This window comes from Erithacus rubecula, assembly GCF_903797595.1.
Source record: "Erithacus rubecula genome assembly, chromosome: 4".
NCBI lineage: Eukaryota > Metazoa > Chordata > Aves > Passeriformes > Muscicapidae > Erithacus > Erithacus rubecula.
This window is the reverse complement of record NC_136686.1, coordinates 63,985,741-64,002,968: the sequence shown is the minus strand read 5'-3', so window position 1 is coordinate 64,002,968 and position 17,228 is coordinate 63,985,741. Positions and strand designations below refer to the sequence as shown.

The window sequence follows — 17,228 nt, the reverse complement described above, 5'->3', positions numbered from 1 at the left end:
TGCCAGCCCAGGCTCTGCCACTGTGCTTTCCACCTAACTCCTCCAAAACAAAATTAGAGGAATTTTTCAGGTAAGCTGAACCCCAAGACTAATTGCAGTGGAGTTTTAAAATGTGTGAACTTGTTTTCTGAGGATAATGTTTTATTAGCAGCTTCAGACACGGCAGCTTAAAAAAACACTCAGGTCAGTACAGAGAGAAATTGTTCCCTAGCACTGAAAAAACACACAATACCTCCCCATGTTGCTGACTCCAAGCAATAAAAAATCATGAGTTCACTCCAAAAAGTTCTTTTAATAGTCTTTTTGTCTGCAGGCTTTTTGCTCCCTTCCCAGTTCTTGAGATATTACAGTTTTAAAGTTTCTTGAGGTGAGAAAAGATTTTTTCCCACAACCATAAAGAAATGAAAACAGATATTCTTTTCAAGTCACTGGAGTCATTAAGCTAGGGGAAAAAAAAATCAAATATTGCAAGACCTGATATAAAACCATGAGAGTTAACAGAGTTGCTTGTTTACCTCTTTAACACAACATTATTTTCTCTTGTCAGTTCTGAAAAAGCTCTCAGGCTCAACCCCTGTGCAGAAAGAGCTCTTTCTTACTGCACTCTAATAAACATCTCACAATGTGTCTTTCAATTTACCTATGATGATCTCAAACAAAATTCCATCTGAATTCTGGTTTAATTTCTTCCCCCCTCCTGTGAATACTTTAATACTCAGGCTGTGGTTCTGTGGCTGCAGCACACACAGAGCTGTGCCTTGGCACTCCTGCCAGTGTTCTCAGTTCTGACCATCCCAGTTCAGATCCCACTAAGTCACCCATGGAGACAAGTGTCACATGTAGATGTCAGTAAACATTCTCCAGGCAGCCTTCTGGTTCCTTTTCCCTGAAATGTCAATGTACAATGTTTTATAATAGCAATAGTGCCCTCTGGAAGGCCAATAACTCCTGTCTACCTTGTGACCACAAAGGAAACTGCACAGTGTTCTCCTACTGTGTAGTAGACAGTACAAGAAGTAGCTTTAAAATGGATCATTTGGATGTCATAACAACCCCAAAGCAGTAGCTTAGAGCTCATTTTCCCTGCTAAAAAACTTCTTCAGGCTGTATTGCACATGAAAATCATAATGATATTTCTTCTGTGTTCAGCAGAAATCTGTGCAAACTGAAGGGGGTCTGAAATATTCTTCTATTCCATTTTATAACTCAAGACAAACCAAATAACAAACTACATTTCCAGAAATTGCTTTCTCTGACATTGTTGTGATGAATAGGCTTCAACAGTGTCACATTCAGCACCTTTCTAGGTTTATAATTAGTCATACACCACTAAAATATGTATTGTCTAGAAGCAAATATTACTTTCTTTGTATTGTCTCTTGATGATTGGCATGAAAGTTATGAAAGTCTCATTGGGTAACACAATATAACACCTAAACATCTTGATTTCCTTTTAATACAATTCTCAATTCATGGTAGTGTATTTTTGACTATGGCAAGGTCTTCCAAACTATCTTAGACAAAGTTGCAGAAAATTTTAGTTGTGTTGTTTTTCCCAGGGAAGTTTTTCCTGGAAAACCCCAGTTCCATTCATCTGTTACACCACATCTAACTGAGTATCTCAGAGCCTTCCAGCAGGCAGTAATGCAACCAATTTTTCTGTATGTTTTGTGTTCACTCCCCCTCAGACTTACAGGTATATGCACTAGAATGCTTTGCAGAAAAAAATATTTATAGGATATATTTGTTATTGGGGCAAGTTGAAAGAAACATACTCTGCACATGGGACAGGTCTTGCTCCTGTGGGATTGTGATTCAGATATTAATCATTAATGAATGTCCATCTAATTGATGCATCCCCCAGGTGTAGATTTTCACACTTACTCCATCATTAGTAATCACAGTCTTTCTTCTAGCACCTTCTGTTGGTCACTATCTTTTAAATACTGATCCTCAGACAAGCCAAACAGCTCCTAATTTCTTCTGCCAAGGCAGCCCCAGATGTGCTTTCCATCACCCTGTTCTCTTTCCCAGCTTATGAAAGGCCAAGTGGTAAATCCTGCTTTTCCCTGTCACTCTGCAGTGCTCTGACCTCATCCCTCCTATTTGTTCCTTCTCTGAACAGTCTTAAGGAGCTGCAAGGCCCAGCTGCTGAAAACAACACCTACAATATCTCCCACTTCATTATTCTCTAGGAACTATTTAGTGAAAACACACTCATCTAGGTACTTACAAATGTTAGCATAAATTCACCCAGCAGAAATTGTGTCAAAACAATCTAGATGCCACCCACTGGGATGGGAAGGTTTGGGGGAAAAGGGGAAGGAGTTTAAAGCAGGTCTTTTGACTTGTTCTACTCTTTTTGACATTGTTTTATGTGATGTTCTCACAATAGGAAAGAGAAGGGGCAAAATCATTTGAGTTATTCATCAACAGTGATTTGTTATCAAATTAAAGCAAGTTAACCAGCAGAGTTTTCAGGAAGTTCTGCTCTGCTTTAGATTGCATTGGACATCTCCATTAAAACCTCAGAAAAGGAATAAAGGCTGTCCACTGAAACCACAGATGACACAGCTCCCAGAAGGACAGAAACCACTCTGAAGGACAATATAACACCTACAAAAATCTCAATTGCAGTTCTCTGGCTGATTTTAGTTCTTCTGGAAAGATCCCAAAGAGTAATGATGACAATGTATAAATTATTTTCAGGTTTATTTAAGCTAAACCCAAGAATTCTAAGGGGATATGGGAAGTTTTAAAGGTATGAAAAGTATTACAGACAGAGGCTGATGCAGTGGACAGAACAAGGCACCCCAGGCTAACAGTATTATGGCCCAGATCCAAAAGATAATCAGGAATCTGACAGACTGACAGACTGGTGACCCTCTGTAAGTCTAGGTCAGTACTAGGAACTTATTTAAGTCTCTTCTGTTCATTATAGCATCAGAACTGCATCACTGTCCCAGGTTCATGTCCCAAGAGTAAAACCAGACAATTCCTCTTCTCCTAACCTATCCCAAGAGTGTGCAGGCTAGAAACACCATGAGTGAAACAATGGACTAGTAAATACAGTCTGTAAACCAATATATAGGTCTCTTGACAACTTTACATCACTTTTCAACTTTGATCATAATTTAAAAGGTGGCACTTATGTGTATGATGACTGCTTTCCTTTCAAAGCCTTGTTTCTCATGTAAAAGATGTCTTTGAAGCTACCAGCCATCAGGGTATTGCATTAATGCTATATTGACTCAGCCTTCATCCTTCCAAGGCATATAAATTCACTTGCATGCAGGCAGATATATGATGAGACCTTTCAAAGGAGATATCTGTGTGCTCATTATCATCACTATTCCTCCATGTGTCCCAAAAAGGCATCATTGTGGGACATAGTAAAGCACAGAAATGAGGGACTTGAGAGATCAGACTGATGCTCCAGCCATGACCTTGGACATGTAATTTTCCCTTCCTGTGCCTCAGTTTCTGCTTTTAAAAATTAAAGATAATTATACTTTGCAGACTGCATTAATATCTGCAGATGAAAAGCATTGCCTGAGAGACAGCTATTGCTATTATTTTCATAGATGTTTTATTTGGGCAAAATCTTTTCCACCCCTAACTGCCAAGAGCTTGCAACTTCAAAGAGGAAGCAGAAAGCTCTATGCTCTTTCTAGAGAAGCAGACACACAAATCAAGCACAATTCCTTTGGTCACAATGGAAATTTGTAGCTAAATTGAGGATCCAATTTGCAAGTCAGTGTTTTAAGCATTGGCTTTTTCAGGTGTTCTCCCTGGACATTAAAGATTTAGAGGGAGTTTTCATGAGAGTGGATTTGTGCCAATATCCATGGCTAGAATTTTTTCCTTTCTCTTAAGTTATGCAGAAAACTGTTTGCTGATAGTTTGCTGGCCTGCCTGACACTCCAGAGGTGACCATAGAAGAGTAAAGCTGCACAGGTTGTAAATTATACAGACTCCTTCATGCTTTGAAACAGCAATCAAAATCCTACACAGCTTTTCCAACCATTTATTTGAATGGAAAGTGCACAAGAAAGAAATTCAGTACCTGCAGCAATGTGCCAGGGGTTTAGAAAAGCCCCAGGGACAAAGCATGGCCATTCAGATGAGAGGGGAGATCACATTTTGAAACTGGGTCAATAGACTGGGGTATAAATCCTCCCTGTTTTGCACAGAAGCATCCTTTCATTGTCACTCTGACCAAGGGACAAATCTGGCACAGTGTAGTAATTGTACATTTAACTGCTGTTATAACCACATTGCATCTCTTTCCTCTTGGCTGCACTTTCACCTCACCACCTCTCTCTCCTTACATCTTTGCTGCTGAACTTCTTTTCTTCCATATTTCACTCCCTAGTGCTGTTGTCCCTTTGAAATGTAGTGGGCCAAGCCCCATTCTGTTCACCAGAATATTCAAAGTCTGGATAATATCATTGATGCTGAAGTATCAGTATGGCTCCTCCCACAGATTAAGCCAAGACTGGGGACTCAGATTTCTCACTGTTTCAGGCTGCAGATGTGTGTGAATTCCAACAGACTGAATATCACCAAATGCTTGATTTGCATGGAAGTTTGCATTCTCTTTGAAGACTTAGGTCCTGGAGGTCAGACAAATATAGTAGATAAGTGGATCTCAGCCAGGAGCTCCAGGTGGGCTCCAATACAGGCTGGGGGCTGACCTGGGGGTGACCAAGAAGTCCAAGAAGGCCACTGGCATCCTGAGTGCACAAGGAAGAGCATTGCCAGCAGGCTCAGGGAGGTGACACTTCTCTCCTCAGCCCTGGTGAGGCCACACTTGTTGCTCTGTCCAGTTCTGAGCTCCTCAGGACAAGAGAGACATGGAGCTCCTGGAACAGGTCCAGGGGAGGGAGACAAAGGTGATGAAGGGACTGGAGCCTTTCTCTGATCAGGAAAGGCTGAGGGAGATAGGATTGCCCAAGCCTAACCAGGAGACAGCTGAGAATGGATCTCATCCATGTCCATCAGTGTCTGCAGTGAGGTGCCAGAGGATGGATCCAGGCTCTGCTCTGCTGGGCAATTGGATAAGATGCAAAGGTCAGAAACTTTGTCCAGGAAGAAACTGATGCCCAGGAAGTTCCACATGAACATGAAGAACTTCAGTCCTGAGCAGTGACCAAGCACTGGAGCAGCACAGAGAGGCTGTGGAATCTCCCTGACTGGAGATCTTGCAGAGCTGCCTGGACACAGCCCTGTGCTGTGTGCTCTGGGATGGCCCTGATGGAGCTGGAGGTCAGAGCAGATGAGCTGTGCTCCCTCCAGCCTGACCCATTCTGGAATTCTGTGATGCTTTAGAGCTCTAGAGAGCTGAGAGAAGGAAGTCTAGGTGAAACACCCTTCTTCTTGGGGCAGGTGGGACTAGTTTTCTGATGAGCTGTCTGAAACATGCATTCTCATTTTATTGCTAAAAGCTGTGTGTACATCCAGTATAAATATAAGTAATGTCCTTGAGGTCCTTTAAATAAATAAAACATAGTAATAACAAAACAAAACCCACTTGTTTTGGCACAGATACAAAACGAACAGGAAGGATTAAAAAGTATTTACAGGCTTTTAATAACACAATGTTGCAATTTAGGTTTCCTTTACAAAATAGTGCCCAGTATCTACTATCTCATGATAAATAGAAGCTGTATCTCATGACACTTGTGAACAATGGGTGAAATGGATATTAGAAAAATCTCATTTATCTTCTGCTTTATTCTGTGATAGAGGTCCTTGTCACCATGGCTATTATGTGACTAGCCCCAGAAAGGCCACGTCATTAGTTTTCTTTATCAAGATAGCAAGGTCTCCTTTAAAGGGACAGCACTTAGATTTTAGATTCAAATAGAAAATAGATTTCATTGTGTGAATTTCTGTTTTCACTGCTTAAGTACATAGGTAATTTCCACAGCTGTCAACCAGATGAAATTAACACTCCTGTGATGAGGAAGGTATTGCTGGAACAGAAACAGAAAAAAAATGGAATTTTATGAGCAGTTTGCTTGTATTATTTTCATACATCTCTTTAGAACATGTAGCATTTCTTAGTTTAAAAAAAAAAACACACAAAGGCAAAAAAAAATAAATGAAAGCAACTTTCTGTATATTCTGTAAATCTATTTTTCCTTTTGTCTTTTCCACTCACAAATACATCTTCCTCTTGTCTGACAACCACTTTGAAAATATTTCTCTATTGCCACCAAAGCAACCGTGTGAGTGTCAACAAATCAGTAATGATTTAGAATATGTCAAAGGGAATTCAACATTTTTGTCTCTTTTCAAAAATCTTAATGACAGGTAGATAAATTTGGACAACACCATCTCTATTGGTTTCTCTGAGTTTTGATGGGCATTTTTCATTGAACAAAAGAGCTTGTTCCCATCCTGCAGCAGCAAGGCAGGGGAAGAGTAGCAGCAAAATCTGATACTGCCACATAGTTGTATTAATCATGTCTAGTTCTCTGTCTAATTAAGAATATTTTGGATTTAATGATATAGAAGATCAATGATTACAAAATAATGTTGTTTTTTCCTTTGTCCTGAATGTTGATATAATAGCAATTAACTCTCAGGATACTCTCCTAGCTTTAAATAGGTGATTAAAAGCACCCTCTCATTTGTTAACTCAGTAGAGGAGAGCCTTAGAGGTAAAAGGACACTGAGTCTGTCAATATTTTTATCTTACTGCATAAATTCCAAAGACTTCTTCAACTGCATTTTAAATTGGGATAAAATTTTAAAATGCAAAAAATAATTGCATTAATACAACATTAATGTTAGAAATTTTATGGCACAATCAGGAAATTAAAAAGATAAGGCTCCCTCAGTAATAATCTGTATCAGGTGTGTGTATTCAATAAGCAACCTGAGTGATGACTGCATCTGAATACATTGAAAATATCCTCAAAATAATGTGCCAACTACATTTGCTAGGAATTGATTGAGGAGGCTGAAAACCCCATCTGTCTTGTAGTTATAATTTTGCAAATTAAAGAATTGTAATGACATTGTGTTTTTTTCCTTGAAGTTGTTGTATGTCCTACTGCAAATGCTCTGACAGAGGTTTATCTATGTGTAATGCCCACTAAAAAACAGGAGCAGTCATGTTCCAGAAGTTTGCTACAGACCTGTCAAGAAAGTAGAGGGTGGTACTTCAAAGAATTTGCCAGTTTAACATCAGAGGCAGAAGACACCAGAAAAGGCAGATAAAATAGATCACTCTTTGATTGAACCACCAGTGCAGAAATCCTTGTTAGGCTGTTTATGCCTAAAGTGAATTTGTGCCACTTCAATTCCAGTTTTTGCTACTCCTCTACTAATTCTCCATTTGCAATTTGCTCAGTGCCTAGGAAATAAAGAAATCTGAGATAGGAATGGAAAATGGAGATTTCTCTAGCTCTTCCTTTCTCAGTCTATTCCTACCTTTCTAGTCTAGCAGATGTTTTCTCTAGGTGATTCTTCAATTGTATGGCTCTTAAAAGTCACATTCATATTTAATTGGAATACAGTCTACTCATGAATATATTTTGTGCCAGAAAATGCTCCGTCACATCAGTAACACATTTCACATTTATTACTACACTGTGTTGGCCAGCATGTCATTAGTTACAGATCCACATGAGCTGAAGAAATTAAGGAATCACCTGAACTTACAATCATTTTTAATTCCTAATGGAAATATTCTTTCAAGACTCTGAATATTAGTTTTGGCTCAGGCCAAAGCCACAACACCAGCAAAAGACAAGACCTTGTAGGAGCTCTAGTCTAAACACATAAAGCAAAGTGGGGAATAAAAGCTCTGGAGGTGGAATAAAGATGTGGAAAGATGTGGAATAGCCTAACAAGTAAAGATGATGACAAATCTGGGAATAGAATCAACAAACTTCCAGGTCAGGCCATAATCTAGCAGGTTTGCTGGGTGGCCATACTGGGAACCTATTCAATTTGTTGATCCTTCACACGAAGATCAAGAATGGGGGAAAAAAAATAAATCTGTTTTTAAAACTACTTGTTTGAAATAATAATGCCATTGCATGGGAGGAGGATATTTTAAAAGTCATTACTACCCAGTATTGCATATATTGATCATGCCCATGGTCTGGACAACCACCATTCAGATCAGATTGTATAAATACCATAAGCACTCAATACATAACAAATCTTTATCTATTCTCCTTTCAGAATGATCGATTAATCTCCTCTGAACTTTGGAATTTTAACAATCATAAACATTATTGTTTCCCATTCACAGCAACTGCAGAAATACCAGGGATACTGCTGATGGAAAGGCCATGACCTTATTTATTACACCACCTGTGTACTCTCGAGAACCCTATAATTGAAACATTACACGTTGATTCACCTTTTTCTCATGATGTATTGTAACTTCTCAAGGCTAGAGTTTTCAATCATGGATTTTCAGAGATATATGAGTGAAACAGATTTTTAATCTATTCTGCTCTGAGACAAGCTGGTTCTTCTCAAGAAACTCTCACTCTTTCCCAGTTATTTTTATTTCATTAAAATGAATGTTCTAAAAAATTCCTCTTTCTCTTATAGCCCAGTGTATTTTTCAATAAAATTTTTCTACAAGGTTTTCTATTAACCAGGAAGAATTTGAGTGTAGAGGAGCCATTCAGGACTCCAGTGATAACCAGGCAATGTTTTTCAGCTTCTGATCACCCTGGCTAATTTTTTGGCTTTTTTCATCACTTTATGTTCATTAATTGCAAGTTAAAAACCCTGCTGAAAATCATGTCACCTCCTGTAAGAATAGCTGGGGGTCATGCAAGAAGTTGTAGAGAAAGCTGCTCACAAGTGAGGTGGTTACTCTTAAGTGTCTCAAGGTAAGGAATTACTATTGACAAACATTTTGACTGGAAATATTTCATTCCCTTAATTCTCTGAAAAAAAAATCCAATTTTGAGAAGGGGATTGTAATTCCTCACCTGAATTTCCTGGCATCATTTCCAGCTTCTTTCCTCTTAATAAAAAGAAGTTCCAGAACACTGCCTCCATATTTTGCATATTTAAATAATGAATGTCTACTGAAAGAATGCATGAAAATTATTCTTGGCTTTGGTTACTAGAGAAGTTAACATAAGCTACTTAGATTACTATTATAAAAATGCTATTCAAAAGTTTTTACTAATGTAAGTCCATATTAAGAGCTTGATCATGAATGGCTTTTGTTCTTCAAGTTCTTCTTGACCTGCATAATCCTTTGGTTTGAATTCTTGAGGGGAAATAAAAGTACATTAAAGAAATCATGTTCTGTATACAAATAATTTTTCATTATTTGCATAATGAAGGAGTATTCCTTCCTATTATGCACTGCTTTCTTCTTACACTGATATTTCTTCACATCCAAAAATTATAGAGACTCAAGTCACCAAGGTCTGAAGTTTGACAATGTGTTAAAGTATTTTTACTGCAGTAATTTAAAGTAGGCTGCACCAGTTGCCACTTTTTCTGTCAACCAGAAGATTTTTCCAAAAGGAAAAAAATGCACCCTGCCTCTTTTACTGGTCTATGAACAATTTCCCAACTGCTTTCTATTTAAAGAAGGAAAAAAAAAAAAAAAAAAAAAAAAAAAAAGGATGTAAGAAAATAAAAACTGAAGGGAAGTCTAAACAGCAACAGAGAAATCCAAATTCTACTGAAGAAATGACAAGGTATTTTAAATTCTGAAGAGTAACAAAGTGGCAAAACTGGACTGAGGAAAGGCAGGAGACCATTAACATGTCCATAGTGCCATGGAAATTGCTCCTGCCACAGAGTGTCCCTTTTTACCTTATAGAGTTTATCCTGCTTAACACTGTTGGTGACTGCTCTGCTGTTAGTGATGAAGTTAATGCTTCTGGTATCATTAGTTAATCAGGAGAGATTCCCATTTTCAATATCCATATTCATTCTCATAGACGATTATACTTGGGAGTTTTATAATGGTTTGGAGTCATTGGCTGATGGTAATTATGGAAGAAAAATATTTCAGATGAAAGAGAGATGGAGATTGAGTGGATTGAGCAAGGTCACTGAAGTGATTTGGGGATTATTTTCCCAGTCCAATTCCCATCTCCCATCTCCCAAAGCATATTCATCTGCAGGATGTATTCTTCCCATGAAGACAGAAGGCATAAATATTACTGCACAACTTTTCCTTTACTGTGGGAGTGTGGTAGTGTACTGCCACCCTCTGCTGGAATAGACATGGCCCAAGCAATTTCTCCACCTCCCCATATCTATTCAGAAAGAACAGTATGGATTATATTGTATTTTCTTGTTCAATATAGGAGAAACCTAAAGAACGTGGAAGGCCAATTTGATATTGAGCTTAAAAAAAATCAGAATGTGTTTGTAATAAATTTTATTACAAGACTTTTTTATACTAAGTGCTTTAAATTCAATTTATACAACTCCTACAGAGGAATTTGGTCAGGGAGTTTTACTGCTACTGGTTGCAGAGCTGTGGTCCTCTAGGGATTCAACTGTATAATCATTGCAAATGCACTCAGATAAGTTTCCAGTTATGACTTTATGAAACACTTTTAAACCCTTCTAGAGAATCCTTAAAATCAGAAAGAGACAGCTTCTGTCCTTTCTTTGTATAAACCAAAGTCTATCTGGCATTACTCAGGTTATAAGCCAGAATTTCCTACTTTCTGATTCTACCTACAGTGGAACCAGTCTTTTGAGTTACAAAGGCAAAAAAGGATGCGTTGAGATGAGCAAGAGTAAATTATTTAATCAAGACCAAGAGAACAACTTTGCTTATATATTTGCTCTAAAGAGGTACAGCAAGGCCATTTTCAAATGCAAGTGATGGAACTGGGCACCTCCATTTCTGCTGCTTACTTTGGTGGTTTACATGCAGATAAACAATGCTTAGTCCTGTCCAAGTACCTAACTTCTCCAAAATATTCAACCCAAACACCAACAGGCTGGAAACCCCTAAAACACTCTGAAATCTTACTTTTCCGTCTTCACTAATGCACAGGATGAGTTCAGCTTCTAAAAATAAAAAAAAAAAATCAGCACTATTAAGATTAGATTCTGACCATATGGGAGTTACAAGAAGGTCTCAGCACAAGAATATTCCATCATGTTAATTGATTACTGCAATATGCTGCACATGAGGGGAAGGAAGGCAAAAGAGTGTTACGAAGATGTTCCAGCAGGTCCTGTCTTTGAGTAATGCAGATTACTGAAGATTTATTGCCAAAGAATTTACTGCTTTTATTCACATTTGGCACTGATTTAAGCATCTGATCCACACACTTGAAACAAATGGTAGACAAAACCTTGACTGCACTTGAGCTAAGATCTTTACAAAATGAAGTTAGCTACCAAAAACAACACTTAGCTTATTTAGGGCAAACAGATTTTTGCACCTGGCATTCCATAGCTCTTGGACAACACTGACTAAACCAGTCCTGTGCTGGGTACTCTCATGTCCACAGTCTGTGAATAACCACCTAAGGTGTTTTTTTTTTACTGATAATATTTGATAACTTGGGATTATATGAAGTAAATAAAAATAGAAAACATTTGTTTGGTGTAATCACCTATCCATAAAGTGTTGTTCAAATTCATGTCTAATTTATTTCAACCCCAGGTTGCATTCATTATTATTTCCATCCAAGAAAGCCTTCATTCTGTGTTTGAACCACAGCCAGGAAAAAAAAATGAGGCAACTATTGTGTTAGCAAGGCAAAAACCATGACAGTTTGGGAGGGAAAGCATAGCATAAGGAGAAACTTGGGTTAACATCAAAGCTCTGTATTTCAACGTCTTCACTAATAATTTGGAATTTAAAATCCATTCAAATTACTAACGTGAGAGAGCTTTCAATGAAATCATGGAGAATGGACTTATGAGGCATCTGTGCCATAAACTGAAGCTTAACTGCATTACTGTGGTCAAAGTGCTGAATTAAAGGGAGTCAGGAGGGGGACAAGGGAGGAGAGACAAGAGGTATCGCCTCTAAAGCCTCCATAAATCTAACCTCCCTCCTTCCTGCTGACATCATTAGATTCCCACTTTGCCACTGAATAGTCTCAGGTAGGGCTTTAGCATTTGACAAATGAAGGTAATTTGAGGGTTTTATTCTTGTGGATACATTGTAGGACTTACTGTGGGACTTAAAAGCATTTTTCTTGTAAATCAAATATTACCTTGGAAAATAACAATACTGGCAAATGAAACCAGTGAGGTGCCACTCAAGGCTACAGTCCTGCTTTAGTCACGTTGCTCTTTGAGAATCTAAAGCTTTTAATCATGCCAGGCTGCCACGTTTTGGTTTCAAATTCATGGGCTTTTACAGATATTATTTTGGCCACTGGAGAGTTCACTTACTAATACAACAGAGATTCTATTGAAGTCATGGAAATTTTTGCATTATTATTTTTTTAATGCACTACAATGACTGCAAAGTTCAAACATACCTGAGTTCATATGTGACAAAGTTAATGAAAAATGGACTTAATTTGCAGTGATTTCGTGTCATTTGTTCTTCTATATTTGTTCGTGCTATTTATTAGGAACTTACTCAGGATAAAACCAGAATATTTTGATTGCTTAATATCTTCATAATAATAGCTTGTGTTGACTTTTGTATTAGTGATCTAACCTTGAACTAATAATTAAATAAATGAATTCATACATCTATGTTGTTTTCAGTATCCAGTCAAGGCCACCGTGGTCTTATCAGAGGATACTGGCTAACAATTAACTGCTTAGAGATTCATTCAGTAAGGCAATTCTTCATTTTTCAGACAAATTATCAAGTAAATACCCATGAGATACAAGTCCAAACTATAAAACAAAGGCCATTAGAAACTAGTCTTGGTTTTTTTCTTCCTTCTGGGTTTCTGGAGAAAGAAGGGCTGGCAGCAAACATCAAGGCTAATTTCTGTTTTCATCCTCTCCTCTGCATGTATGCAGTCACCTGGCATTGAGAATGTTTAGAAAGCAAGAGGGGCAAACAATATATATAGCAGACAATTATAACCAAAATCAGGAAATGGCATCAGCTACTTGCTGTTGGAAATAACCACTGGAAAGATGTGCTTTATTTTCATGGGCATGTAAGTGTGATTTTACAGAGTGCACTGCATGAAAGCCTAAGCCTTTTGAATATTCCTTCTGCAGTAATATTCCTCCTGTTGACAAATCTTTTAAATACCTTAGGCAAGCATTACTTCATGCAAATCAGATTTTCAGAGGTTCTGTGTGAGAACACATGCATCAAACCCAAATCCACCAGGATGCCAGGGATAAATGCATGTTACCAAATCATGGAAGATCAGAACTGGCTTTAAGAAACAGTGTTCTTGGAATGCAGATTCATTTCTCCATAACACCATTTCCCAGACAGATTTATTTCTGAGTATCAAGTTTTTAGTTCATCTTAGTTTGTATTTCTGAACCCATGACTGTCAGCCTCATATTTGAAAAGCCATCTATTTCTCAGGCATTTAAACTAACCTGTTCATGGATATGCATGGCTTGTAAACCTCCTTCCATATACCAATCTTAATGAGATTTTGCTCTTCAGCCTTCCAGTTACGGGCAAAACAATCTGGTTTTGTGACTCTGGTGTGTCTGCTTCGAATGTGAAATAGGCTGGCACATTTCTGTCTCTCACTTTTGTATCTGGGTGACAATTTACGTTATGCACAGAGAAGCACAGTTTAAATCAATAATAAAAATACTTTAATCTAACTTTTCTGGATTTCATTTATTTTCAGATGTGTGGATGGATAAAAAAAATTACCAAAGTGCCAGTCTAGAAAATGGAACTCTCAAAAAAAAATGAAAGAAATCCCTTTCTAATTGTTAACAGTGAGTGTGTCCGAAGTAAATCCCATATAATACGGACTACAGGATGTATAGGCAATTTCCAATTTAAGCAGAATGCCAAACAGCACAATAGGTTTTATACTTCTCTCCAGGTGTGTAAATTGTTTATTAACCACATTCAATTAGTTAAGTGAATTATAAAGGAGTGTATCACGATAATGCTCAGCATTTAACCTTCACCTCTAGCAATGGATTATTAGCAGTATGAAATGTATTTTATGCAGCCTGAGAGCTCATCCCTGGGCTCCCTGGGTGCTGGCTGTGGATATGCTGATGTGCCTGCCTGTGCTCAAGGGACTGCACGTGGCTGACACACTTCTGGCCAGCTGACCCATGTAATGTGACCTTCTGCATGCTGCACTCTTGTAAAACAAGGCAAATACTCTTAAATCACCATCGGGATAGTTTAACACATTTTAATTTGCATTTACAAGAGGTGACAAATGTGCTTAGGGTCAAATTCTGTGGAAGTTTATCAAAGAACCTTCATTTACTGAGAGCAACACGTGAGCACTGGACCATATGATTTTAAGAGGTTCCTTCCACCCTGTTTTTCCCTGCAGTTCTAAGAATTATGTAATTGAGTGATTAAGTTGAATCAAAGATTCTCAATCAGTGAACTTTGATAGCCAAAAGTAACCAGACTATCTCAGCTGGAGTTGTCATCACTACATTGATGTTTCAGAGTATCTGAGAGTTGTAGAATAAAGGTTGGAAAATATCTCAGATCATCGAGCCCAACCTTTGAACAAACGCCACCATGTCAACTTAACCATAGCACTGAGTGCCCAGTTGAGTCATTTCTTGGGCACTCTCAAGGAGACAATAAATCCATCCTTTCCCTGGGCAGCCCTTTCAGTGAAGAAATTCTTCCTGATGTCCAACCTGAGCCTCCCCTGGTGCAGCTTGAGGAAGTCCTCTTGTCATTCCACTGCTGCTGCATGGGGTTGTTGGGAAGGAACTCTTACTTGACAGGAAAGGGATTTCAGGCACCAATAAATAACTAAGGTGCCAGCACACCTGGAATAGCCCAGACTAGCTAACCTGTTATGTCCCTGAACTGCATGAAGCTTTTAGTGCTGCTGAAGAATTTCTTAAAGCATACCTGGAGCAAGAATAAATTGTTGAGGAAGGAGATGTAGGAATGGGAATATTACAGGACTCACTGGTGAGGTAGTGGTTATAGCCCCAAGCTTTATGGGTTTAAATCTCCTGATTTGTTGTTGAACTGTATCTGTTTTATAATAACATGATGGTTTTTCTTCACAGACTGGTGATCTCAGACAGTTCAGAGCAGAAGTCTGACTGTCTGAACTATGGAGGCAGATTCAAACCCAAGAATTTTCTGATCAGACCGACTGAGAAGCCCAAAATAGACAAACTAGAAGTTAGATGACTCAGGGGACTTAGTCCTGGACCACTTCCTTATCTCATAATCTTTGAAAATTACAAGTACACATGCCCTACAAAGCTAAGACAAATTAAAATGGTTTTATTATTGATTTAAAAGATTCTAAAACCCCAGAATCAGATGCAGAACACTCACAGAGTGTGTTACAAATTGAATTCATTCTTTTCAAAGAAAGGTTTCCAGTTAGGAAAGTAAAATCAATTTTTTGGATGTAGTGGGCAGACAGATCAATTTGTTGTAGAGCTGCTGTTCAAGGAATCCTCAGAGTCTCATATTATCCAGGTTCAAAACAAATTTGATCTAATTTAAATTTTTTAAACATGTAAATTTTGCTCTCATCTGGTTTGTGATGTGAGTTAGTCAAAGACTGGGACTGCACCACAGGAATCAGTTCACAGTTGGTTTGTGGGGGTTTTATTTATCTTGGTTTAACCTTCATTATGTTGGTATTGAAGAGCCCTTTTGAGAGCCTGGCTCTGTGTGGGCAGGCAAGGAAGGGGGTGGACCCTGCAGGAGCTGGAAGGGCACAGCAGACAGACAGGAGGTAAATGGGAAAGACAAGAGATGGATACACATGAAGTCAGTGGGGGAGGAAAAAGGACTTTTGGTTCATGGCTCACTTAATTGATAAAGGAAACAACTCATAGGCATCACACCAGAATATTTAATTTTAGGAGATTTTTAAGCCACAACAATGCATACCCAAACATAAAAATATAAAAAACCACCAGTCCAGAAAAGACATGCCAGTAATTCTGAGATTAACATGACCTTTTCAGTAATAAAATTCTTGGTAGTTTCACCCTTGTCTTAGCATGCTCAGCTTGGATCACTTTAACACAAACAGCAAAATTCCAAACATTTGGGACACTTGTCACAATTTACTTTGCCTGCATTTTGGGACTTCCTATCACAAATGTTTAGCTGAGGATTTTCATGGACTGTATGTTCCAGTAGGATTATGCTTTCCCTGTCCTGAATCAGAAACACAAAGCTTATGACTGGGGCAGCCTGAGACTCTCTGCACCACTGTCACACTTCTTCCTCATATGATCTGAAGCTGGAGAGCAGGTACAATATAGATGTAGTTAGATTAATGAATGGAAATTCTCTGCTTTAAATATTCCATATTGACTGAACAACAGTGGTTTTTCTGTTTATCTCATATCCAAGTCCTGTTCAATCCATAAGATTTCCTAAGAAGCCATTGGCTCAGGAATCAAAACTTCACTTCTCAAGTGGGATAATGCTGTCCCTGGAAAAATTCAGGGCCAGGGCACTGGGTTCTGAGCAACCTGATCCAGTTGAAGGTGTCCCTGCTCATTGCAAAGGAGTTGGAGTAGATAAATTTTAATAGTCTTTTCCAACCCAAACCGTGCTGTGATTCTATAATATCATTTTTTTTTTCAATGAAGCTCCATATCAGTCACCATAGGAAGAATTACAGTACCTACCTCTCAGGACATCAATAATTTTATTTCCTCACAGTTTTGATGGGCAAGGCCTATGCAGGACCTGGGTTATGGCTATCTTCCTCTGTAGCTACATTTTTCTTTGAAAGAAATAAAATTCAGTCCAGTCATTTCATTACACCTTTTGAGTTTCATGGTGTTGGTAGTATGATAAATTTTTGCTTTCTAAATCTAGAGTAGACACCTTAAGTGAGTATTAATAAACTGCCTAATGCTTTATCTCATTCACATATAAGCCTGACTTTGAGCATGCAAAGAACTTTTTGAAGTTGGAGGGAATTTGCCTGTGACATCCTATATATGCTTTAGCCCAATGTGCATTATTGGGGACTTAATGATTTTTGTCCTGACCATTTTAATGCCCATTCTAGCATCTGTCATGCATGAAATTCCTCTTACTGACACACTTATGTGGATAATCTGGCATTTAACTCCTATCTTTACTGAGTCAGGTGCATTTTGCT

The 17,228-nt window shown here is 38.3% G+C and overlaps 1 protein-coding gene across 2 annotated transcripts in view; it reads left to right on the top strand.

Annotated features, from left to right (window-relative positions):
• The window catches only part of CELF2 (CUGBP Elav-like family member 2), a 536,651-nt gene that overhangs the window by 76,394 nt on the left and 443,029 nt on the right, over window positions 1–17,228 (top strand). The window lies entirely within an intron of this gene.